This window comes from Silurus meridionalis, chromosome 16 (genome assembly GCF_014805685.1).
Source record: "Silurus meridionalis isolate SWU-2019-XX chromosome 16, ASM1480568v1, whole genome shotgun sequence".
Classification (NCBI taxonomy): Eukaryota; Metazoa; Chordata; class Actinopteri; order Siluriformes; family Siluridae; genus Silurus; species Silurus meridionalis.
The window spans coordinates 11,058,799-11,070,836 of NC_060899.1; positions in this window are offsets into that span (position 1 = coordinate 11,058,799).

Below are 12,038 nucleotides of genomic sequence, written 5' to 3' on the forward strand. Positions count from 1 at the left end.
GACATATATTTGTTTTTACCCAATACATATGAAAATGATTTCTATGTTAACATTTTGCTATACAGGTATTCGTCGACATACGACCACGATTGGTTCCGACAGACCGGTCGTAACACGATTTGGTCGTAAGTAGAGTAGGCTATATGTACAGTACTGTGAAATTATGTCATAAAAATCTTTAAGTAGTCTTTTATCATAATTTTCTTTCATTATTTTTATACTGTATATATCATCATTTTCTTTGTTCATTTTATGCCTGTCTCTACACCATTTTGTTTCTTACTGTCGTACGTTTATGCAGCGCCGCGGCGAGCGATTGTGGTTGTAAAGTTGAATGGTCGACGGCTACCTGTATATGTAGCACAGCATTAGCTATTTGGTTTTTTTTTTTTTATAATTTTAATAAACAATGTTTCCTGTTCATGTTACATGGTTAAAAAAGCTGATGGTACAGACTATTACAATAAGCACTAAACCTGGGGCTTATTACCCAGTAATTATTTATGTGACACTCATGTAAAATGTAAAAATCCTTGATTATTACTATTAGCTTATCTTCCTCCTTAGTTGTAATGGTCCATGCACATGAGAAATGGTCTTGTTTTTCAGTCATTGCTGCAACACAAAGTCCTAGTTTCTGACTTTATCATTTCTCGGACCCTGTGACTTTGGAGAAGACGCCAGCAAGGGGGGGGGCTTTAGTGGAATTCTTTGCCATTGGAACAATATAGCCCTGTTTACCACTTCAGAATTGTTCACCTCCTGAAAGATAATGTGGGATCTAATGGACTTATCTGAAGTGAATGCCTGCTTGAATTTAATGAACACCTCTAGTGACCAGAGGAGCCTGTGTGAAGTGTCTTTGAAGCGTGTAGTGAGAGGTGCTTCAAGTATACTCAAGTTCTGAATAAAGAGCCTTTTGAAGCTAGCATAGGCAAACTCCACAAAGGTTATATGGCCCTCTATTCACTCACTCTAAGGAAAACAACATACCGTAGGAAAGCTACTACTACTTTCTTTCGGCTTCTCCCATTAGGGGTCACACAGCGGATTATTCGTATTCGTGATCCGCATGTTTGACTTTGCACGTTTTACGCTGGATGACCTTCCTAACGCAACCCTACCCATTTATCCGGGCTTGGGACCGGCACTAAGAGTGCACTGGCTTGTGCAACGCTAATGGCTGGGTTTGGTTCCCGCAGCGGTAAGAGCGCCGAATCCTAACCACTAGACCACCAGGGAACCAACATACCGTAGGAAAGCAAGAGTAGTTAAATGCAATTCAGATTTTCTGTCTTCCTGGACAATTTGTGTTTAAGCAGTCTAGCCAACACACCCCTCACTCAATGAAAGCAAACCTCAAGAATACAGAAAGATATAATCAATGTAATTACTATGCTGGAACAACTGATGAACTGCAAATTTAATCTGAACATCTGCTTAGTTATAAAGCTTCCACCAGCTTCTGATTTAATTGTATAAAAAAAAAAAAGAGTGTCTGAATTTAAATGAAACATGGAATGAAGCAAAAATCTAGAACGGAAATTCTTTGAATGTGCTTTTGTTATAACATTAACGTTGGGATGGGCTTTAAAAGACAAATGCATAATGGCCCCAGCCACTGAGCAGGCCATAGCCACCTCTATTTTTCTTCTGAGGTCAGACATAAACGATACATTTTCAAGTGCTTAGTGGATCTGAGGGCATGTGGCCCGAATAGCAGCTCACACAAAATGTTCACCATTCACAAAGAAAACCATCCAGCCACAAAGACAGGAAGATGTACTGAGCATAACAGCATGCCAATTTGGAGACGTTTGGAGCCGCACTCTGAATTCAGCACTTGTTTGTTCCATTCTTTGATTGGAAATTGCAGGGCAGTACCAGATGCTGTTTCATGTTCCTGAAGAAACAATATTATTTAAAATTGTGTATTCCAAAAGCAATGCAATGTTATGTATTTTAAAATTCTATTTGTTAAATATTTATAACCTGTTTTAGAAACAGAACTTTAAAAACCTATAATTAATTTTCACTTTTCCAAATCTTCTACATATTCCATCTTTTCTTATTAAGAGCCTATTGATTGTGGACTCTCCAGAGACCAAATCCAGATGATACCAGGCACCACTAATTATACTTGTTAAAGGAGCGAGTTAGGGGAAAAAGAAATAAGGGGGTGTGTAATTAAGGTTCCACCATCACTTCAGCCACTAATCAGTGCCTCTGTAAGAGTGTCTGTGTGTATATGTGTATGTGTGTGTGCGTGAGTGCACTGGTAGCTTGTAGAAGTCCAAGTATTTGAATGACTGCTAAAGACAGCACATAATTTGAGCATTGTGGGAACGTGTGATTTGGGTATCTCAGATGCAACAGCTGTGTGACCTTTAAACCACATAAGTATTTCAGCATATCTGGGTATGAGAATTCCACATAAAGTATTTGATCAGATTAGATTGTTTTTTTTACTCACATATTGTACTTTAATAAAACCTTTTCATAAAAATTATTCCCTCAAAAAAACTGTGTGTGTGTGTGCATGTGTGAATGTGCACCTCTGAAGCTCTGTGACAGGCATCGGTGTTGACAGCACAGATGGCTTGAGCATGGCAGAACTCTGAAAGTGTGCAAAGATCACTAACTCTTAACAAGTGTTTGAAATGCGTACGCTACATAATATTTTAACAAATCTCCAAAGGTTGTTCACATGTCAATGAAAGTACGATCAGAAATCGAATAATGGTGGTCAAAGTTTGTATGTATGTCATACATGTCTTTAAAATCTGCATATAAATGACTAATTAGACAGATTGGTGCACAAGCTTGGTACCAGTGGGTGCCCTAGTTAGCAGCAGCAGAAGAGGATATTAATTCAGATCAGATTCAGTGAAATAATATTCAATGTTATTCATCAAAATCCTGCTATAAAACTCCGAGTAGATCCCCACCTGGTGTTACTGGTGTTCCTGGGGTCACTGTTGCTACTGAAATATCAGAATTAATGTGTTGTTTAGCTTAATTTTGGAGTTCATTGTTTGCAACATTCACATGATCCCCAGCAACTTGTCCATAAATGAGTTTCTGCTTTCATTTAAATATGTTGCCAAAAAGTAAAATTCTATTTAATTCATTTTTATTTCTATAGTGTTTTTAGCAATGGATATTGTCTTAAAACAGCTTTACAGAGATAAAGAGGTTAAAAGGTTTTTAAGATGTATAATGTCAGTGCCTATTAATTTGTTTCTTATAATTTTAAGCTTGTCTCTAATGTGCCAGCCAGTGCATCAGGGAGGACGGAAAAATCCTGAGTTGGAATAAGGAAGAAACTTTCAGAGGAACCAGACTCAAAAGAAACCCATCCTCATCTGGGTGGCACCGAATGTCCTTTCATTACAGTTCCATCATTGTTGAGGTGTGCTGTTATAGAAAACAGTTCAAGTTGTTGTCATTTTAACTGCAGACACATCTTAGACTGAAGCAATTGCAATCCCCAGAAAAAAGATTTGTATAAATTTATAATCAATACATTATAGAGTTTTATGTTTTTATTTTTTTTTTTACTTTAATTAGAAATTCTTATTTCTAACTAGTCAGGACAGGTGTGGAGGCCTGGGGTGCTTTTCAAAAGTGTTCAACAGGGTTGAGGTCAGAGCTCTACAGCAGGCCACACAAGATCTTCCTCTCTAACCCAGGTAAATCATATATTCATAGAGCTGGCTTTGAGCATTGTCATGTTGAAAAGGTTTGGGTCTCCTAGTTCACTTGAATGGAAAATTCATTGCTAACGCAGCCAAAGAAACCCTATACAGTTACAGTACAGAAACCCAAACTTCTCCAGACTGTAATAGTTTGGGTAAGATCCACATGTGGCAAAAAAAGTCATGTGTTCCAATACTTTTGTCTATATAGTGTATAACAAGGTATATGTGGGATTTTTTTTATTATTTAAAATTAAGATTAAACCACATTTATCCACAATAAACCACAAAAACTATTTTTTTTCTTTTAATCACCACATTATCTGTGTAAAGCTGCTTTGAGACAATGTTCATTGTTAAAAGTGCTATACAAATAGAAATTAATTGAATTGAATATTAATTTATAAAAAATTATTTAATCAATAATTGATAAAGTTAGTACTTTTTAGTAAGTGTTGTAGCTTAATAAAAAAAAGCTTATTACTAATCTAACACTTTTACTACCTTGAAAGTGTGTGTGTGTGTGTGTGTGTGTGTGTGTGTGTGTGTGTGTGTGTGTGTGTGTGTGTGTGTTCACAAACCTGAGGTTTATGAGTTTTTACTCTATTACATAATCTGACATGCAAGAAGATCATTAATCTTAAAATATATTGTATTGAAACTACAAATTCAAATGCAAAACTGTTGATACTGTATACGACTGCAAATTATATAAATAATATAAAAACATTACAAACCTGGTCATTGGTTCTAAACCAAATCATTTATTTGATTAGTGGATAAATTGTACAATGTAAATAATTAGGGAATGTAGACTGTGATGTGAAATAAGTGTTGATTTACTCTGACCACAGTCACTAACTCTACATCTTACTTCAGTTACTCCAATCAAAATGTTCTGCATCCACCACTGAGAGTAGTACTAATGACTCACTCACGCTGTCTGATCAGCATGTTGAGTCTACCAGGGGGCATATCACACTCTTGCTCTCAGCTCCTTCTTACATTGCGGCAGGTTTCTGTCTTGTTCCGTTCTCACAAACGATGTCCATCTGCCGTAATGACGTGGCGGATTATTACATACTGCTAATTTATAACTATAACTCACTTGAGTCCCATGGAACCATTTTAGAAAGAAGGAATTGTGTCACTATCTTGGTTCTACTGTATATACAGTGTAATATACTAAAATAACTGGAATAATTCATTAGAATTTTAATATATCTACCAGCAAAGGTTATTCAGTAAAATATACCACGGTTACATTTTTTTAGAAAAGGATGAATATACTTATATGTGAATGCAGAATAAAAACAGTTATAAAAATGTAACTTCTGTATGGAACAGTAGAGTCTTGGCTCATTCAAGTGTATTAAGCTCAGTATTTTTCCTTTTTTTCTATTGCTTTCCTCTTTACTTGTTTGTTTGTAATAAATGGACATTTGCCATCTCCCACCACCTGAACATAATCAACAGTCAGCTAAGTTTGTTGAATATTGAGTTCAGACTGTGCTGGACTAAATACTAGAGAAACATTGCCAAGTGATCAACACAACATCCTGTAGTCTAAGCACGAATGCAGTGTAGGAGTAGACGGTGAAACCCAACACGATGCCTAAGAGAACGAGAGGGCGGCCCTCGCTCACTTTATAGTTGGCAGAATTTTGATTTAAAGCCGGGATTCTTTCAAAGGCTGCCCACTGAGAAAATGTCCCCAGTTACAATGATGATAGCAGAGCATTTATTGCTGCAGCAATTACATAGACTAAAAACTCCCCAATGCCAAACATAAGCATATACTTCAGTAACATAGAACAACACTAACAGGTGTTATAACTAACATTGATTATCTTGTTGCAATGGCACCTGTCAGAGGATTGGATTATATAAGGAAGTAAGAGTTCCTGAAGATGTGTTGAAAGTAGGAAAAATAGGCAAGTGTAAAGATCTAAATGACTTTGACAAGGGCCACATTGGGATGGCTAGACATCAGGGTCTTGTGCAATGATGTTACCTATCAAACATGGTCCAAGGAATTACAGCTGGTGAACTGGTGACAGGGTCATGGTAGTCTAAGGCTCACTGATGTGTATGGGAAGTAAAGGCTATCCAGTCTGGTCCAATTCCTACTGTAGGACAAATCTGGCTATGACAATAAGGTGTCAGGACACACAGTGCATCACAGCATGCTGAGTATTAGACTGTGTAGCCACAGACCAGTCAGAGTGCCTTGGAGACCCCTGTCCATTGCTGAAAGCACCTACAATGGACACAGGAACGTTAGAACTGGACCATGAAGCAAAAAAAGGCCTGGTCTGATTAATCACACTGTGTATATATGAGGCAATTTTTAATGTTATTGCTTAGGAGTATATTAAGGTGGCTTTTGAAAGACAGGTTAGAAACCAACCCTCGACTGGTACCATGATGTATGACTGAGTAGTATATATACAATACGATATATAATAGTAATTTTCCATCAAGGAAGGAACATTTTAAACAGATAATTGCTCTGCTATTAATGGCTGTTTTTTAAGGAATACTGTATATCGAGTTTTTTTTAAGAAAAATATCAAATTGGTAGTCCATATATTTTATAATCCCTATTGTAAAATTATTTGAATTTCAGACTAAAACATCGGTTCTGAAAGCAAGTTTGCAGTGACAACAATTGTTTGACTAGTAGTAATTTGTGAAGCTTTCAGCAAAATTATTTTCAGTAGTTTTACTCTGAGACACAATAATCAAATAATCTGAATACAATAATCCAGTAATCCAAGCTCCAATGGCAATGTGTATGTCTTTTTTTTTTGTCTGTTTATAAATTGCTTGCAAACTAGTGCCAGGATTTATGAATGCCGTGGCATAAGTATATAAGTGTGTATATATATATATATATATATATATATATATATATATATATATATATATATATATATAAGTATAATCCTTATTTTGCATGACCTGCCAGGATTCTATATTGTAAACATGAAAACCAACATTTTGGTACCAATAAGGTTTCAGGTACAAATCATGTTAAAGCCTTTTCAGATATAGGTGCTTTTTTTGGTTTAAGGCACCCTAATTTATTCAAGGAAAGACATTTAATTCATACTCACCCAATTTGTTACACTTACAGATGCAGTGTAGGGCGATACGTTTTATGTAAAACAATCCGACTCAGACCTGAAGGGAAATGAACTGTAGGTGGTGAGAAAGAACATGTACAGTGAGAGCTCAGTACTGGGTAACCTAATGTATAAAAAAGAGTAACACAAGAAACACTTCAAAAGATCCAATGTGAAAAGTAAAAAATACAAGCGATATGTTTGTTTCTTGACAAATAAGCCGCAATTAAAATTGTACAAATAACATTATGTGCCTACACATTTATATTATTGCATATATGTGTAATATTTTTTAAAGTACAGAAGGTTTTTTTCTTCTCAAACATAAAATACTCATACTTTATAGTTTTTAAATCATCTTTATAAAAAAAAAATTTTAATTCTTTTTTACAAAAGCTTACAAATTTGACCTAGTGTGTAAAAACAAGACATCTAATTAACACTCATCCAAAACATTTGTTGATTAATTGTATTTCTGAACCACATGTACAAGCAGATTTAAATAATTTAATAAGTTACTTCATCTCCCTCTGCTGTCCATCTGCCATTATGATAGGAATTTAAAACAGTCCATCATGTCATATTACAGCCCTAGTGGATATGAAAATAAAAATGGTGTCCACAATCTTATCTTATCTATCTATCTATCTATCTATCTATCTATCTATCTATCTATCTATCTATCTATCTATCTATCTATCTATCTATCTCATTACATACATTCTATTCAACTGTTCACAGATTTCAATTTTACTTGTATTTTATATAATACATATAAAAAAATCATTAGATCATGACATGTTATACAATAATTATAATATGTGACCTCTTAATAAATTATAAATATAGAAAATGTGACTTTTTATAAAAACATTTCCTGCATTATCTGATTTTATACAGTATAGAGTGAAATGCAACTCAAACAAAAAATAACGTACTAAACAGCCGTTTTGTGGACATAAATTATTTGTTGGTAAAGTGTTACGGAAGATCGTTCAGACGAGTTTGAAGAAGGGTACAGCAATCTGAATAAGCACTATTTACAAAAGTGGTGAGCAGAAAAGTATGGAAGCATATAGGTAGCAAAATGTAATTTAAATTGTAAAATGCAAACAGGCAATGCAATATTCAAAATGGAATCTCCGAGAATCTGCCCAAGCACTGGAGTGGCAAATTGCTAATGCTGGCCCTTCAGAAAATCCATCATATGTCCTGTGTGTGACGCCTCAGGATCGAAGTGCTGGGACACAGTGTAAGTTGGCAGATTGAATTTTGCTACCTTTATGCTTCCATAGCAAAGCACCTAAGAATGTTCAACTTGGCAAACCTTGAGGCAGATGGGCTACAACAGCAGAAGACTACATGAGGTTGAACTTATGGCAGTCAAGAACAATAATGAAAGTCTACAGAAGGTACTAGGTTACTAACAGTGGATGGCTGAAGTGTTAACATGTCCATTATTTATTATTATATGAACAAATCATTTGCACTCTCCCAAGTTTTCTGTATTGGTTGGTGCTGCAGTCTCACTGTGTCTACCGTCTTGTGCTGTTTTGCAACAAATGTTGCTCACCTGCTCTTTATAGTGTCCTAAATAGCTTTATCTAGTTCTGTTTTTTTGTGTTACTTTTTGTTAATTTATTTTGTCTTGTGTAGCACCTTGGTCCTGGGAGAATGTTGTTTCGTTCCACTGTGTACTATACACTATATGGTTAAAATTACAATAAAAGCCTACTTGACTTGATATTTAATAAACACTTTATTAATGGGACTTTTGGAGATTTTTATTTATCATACAGTATGCTAAAACACAGATAGGACATGAAGACAAACCACAATGAAAAAGGGAAAAAAGAATCTTACGAAAATCTTACGAAGCTGGGGTCAGAGCACATAGTCAGCCATTATACAGCACCCCAGGGCACAGAGAGTTAAGGGCGTTGCTCAAGGGCCCTAGAGTGGCAGCTTGGCGAAACTTGGGCTTAAACTCAAAGACCTCTGACTAGTAACCAACAGCCTTAACCACTGAGCTACCAAACACAACAGTTGTGCATCATAATGTGTTTTTGCATATGCCAGTAAAATCACTAAATGTGTAAGGTGATTTTTTTTAAACCGATAAACTATCTATATATTTTCTATACACAACCCAGGAAAAATCTTTCCAGCATAATGTTCTATGTTACAGTACAGTGTCTGACCCAATGCATATGATGGAGTGTAAACTTCAGTTTAGTCAAATCTTAGCTAAATTAAATAAATTCCCACATTTATTCATTTGGTCAATTCAACATGACTTCTTAACTTCTTTTTAATAAATTGGTTATGAAAGTGTAATTCATACCCTTGTCTATTCATTTTATTTTTAACCTGTCAGACTAATTACAGCAAGCTGTGCTGAAAATCAGTCAACATCAGCCATCACTCAACAACAGCTAGACACACTGATAACTTTAAAGCAAGGATTCTGATTTAAATCCTGACTGGACTGTATAATTTGCCTGGAGTATTGTATTTGATGTATACTTTCAAATTTAAATTGATTATATTTTTTAATGTTTACAGCATTTAGCAGATGCTGACATAACCTGGCCAGATTACTAGAGGCTAGCCCAGTGGTTAAAATATTGGGTTACTTTTCAGAAGGTTGTAAATTCTAATCCCTGGGCCCTTGAGCAAGGTCCTAACCCCTCAACTGCTATGTTGTATCACTGTGATACTTTTAGGTCACGCTGGATAAAGGCATCTGCCAAATGCTGTAAATGGTAATACCGGGGGCTGAGAATACCACTGATACCACATTTTATGTTAGTTAAAGAACATAAAAAAATACAGAAAGCCAGCCAACATGAACGCTTAAATCAAGACTTTATTAAACATTTAAAAAAAATAAATGGTGCTCTGAAAACAGAGGGCACATCCGCCTGCACATAGCAATAAGCTAAAAACAAATGATGTTAATTTTGTGCTACCAGCCGTCTGTGCACTTGACCTTTCACAGAGTCTTGTGGGTGTCGCTGCATGCAAATGCCGCACTTTACAGGTAAACAGCATATGATAATCTGTAACTTTTGTAAATCTGGAAGACGATTTGCCGTTTTTCGTTTCACTTGAATATATATTTGACATAAATATTTACACTAAAGTTACTGAAGGCCCATTGTGCTATTCTGAAGCCTTTTTTGGCCACAATAGAAGTTGAAAAAATTTGGAGACAGAGCATGCACAGTAGATATGGTCAAAATGTCTGGTTAAATATGGTCAAAAATGTCTAAAATGTCATGTGCCCATGCTGGCAATAGAAGCTCTTTTTAGTTCTTAGTAGAATTGACATACAAGTTGACACATCAGCTAATGCAAAGTGGCTTTACATAATTAATTATCTATTCAGTGCAGGGGTCTCCAATCTTTTCCAGAAAGGGCCAGTGTGGGTGCAGGTTTTCATTCCAACCAATCAATGGTCACACCTGATAGTCATTGAAAATGAAGATCATTAGATTTGAACAGGTAGAATGTGGTGTGGACTTGCTTGGTTAGAATAAAAACCTGCACCCACACTAGCCCTTTCTGGAAAAGATTGGAGACCCCTGATTTAGTGTATTAAACCCAAGCCTGCAATTGAGGCATCGATTTAAAACTGCATGCAAGTTTACTATTACACGTTTACCAGTACACGTTTACCATTGTATTGCAATGCATGGTTTTTAATTTCAATGGTAAAAAATGATTTATTTATACATATATAAATATATAAATACAGTATATTTTTATTTATAACACCACTGCTGCTATGTGAATCTGATGTATCATGATGGAGATGGGGCGTCTCTTAAGAGTCACATGGTATTTAGATTGACATGCCAGAGGTAGAGCTGACTCTTCCTGGAGACAGAACAGGGAAAGAACATCTGGTTTTATTTAACCTTTTTTCTTTTTCTTTTCTTTTTTTTGCACTACAAAGACCTGTTTGCAAAAGGGATATGGATTAGAAGTCAAAAGGCACTTAAGTAAATGTATGATTTGCTGTCTGTCTGAACCAAATAAATGAAAGCAAACTATCTACAGTATTCCATATTAAATTGCATAGCATAATTATATATATATATATATATATATATATATATATATATATATATATATATATATATATATATATAATATAAAACATTGCATTGAATCACATTGTGTTGAATCAAATCAAAATCAAATCACACTGCGTCGCCTTAGGAGTGAATAGTATCGCATCGCGTTGGTGGCTGCTTCATATGTATCTTTAATGAATCATATTGTTGGCTATGCATCGAGATGCAAATCACATAAGCCTCAGTTATGGAGATTCACATCTCTAATCTGCAGTAAATATTCACTACCATGGAAATGGCTTGGCTTAAAAAAAATTTCACTGAAGGCAACCACTAGAGGGCGGTAAAAAGATTTTGGCCTTGAATCCCTGTTGTAAGGTTGACAAAAAAAGTGCAAAATATTGTGAGCACCTTAATGTCACATCAAGCACAATGCTGTTCTTAACATACATCTTGTTAAAGACAAATAATCCCACTGGCCCAGGGTATCCAGTTTGTATCCAATTAGGAATAGTCAAGAGACCTAAATACAGTATCCAGTGTATATTCTTGCTTCTAAGTAATGCAACATATAGTTTTGTCTGTGATGCAAAAATGATGTACAGCTTGTTCCAATGCAACATGTGACTGATAAGCATAAGGAGCTACCCAGTTGGTTGATGTAGATCTTTTCCTACTCCAAAGCAGCATCTGTGCCTATTCATGTGTGTCTATCCATTACCCATGATTCTAAGCCTAACTTCATTTCAGCTGATACACTCCATTACGTTCTAAACAGCATCTTGCAAAGGCTTTCCAATCATTATATAGTTCTCCCTGCACTGTCTCTGCCTGTTTGCTGGTCACCTGAAATCATGTCCGTTTATGGTTTTTTAATAATATCTGATCCTGCAGGTTTGTTTTGCTTCAACTTATTTTAATAAAATACAAACCTATACTTGAGTTTTGCTGAGTTTAAGTTTTTCCTTGTAAATGTTCAGGCAAAAATAACCAATTTAGCATGTCCTTTTTAAAATTATATTTATTTTTTATTTCACATGAATGAAGGCATTTAATATATAAAATGAGTGAATTTCTTGGCACCAAGTCCCATGACTAACTCCTGTGTCCGGTCTTGATTTTATGTAATG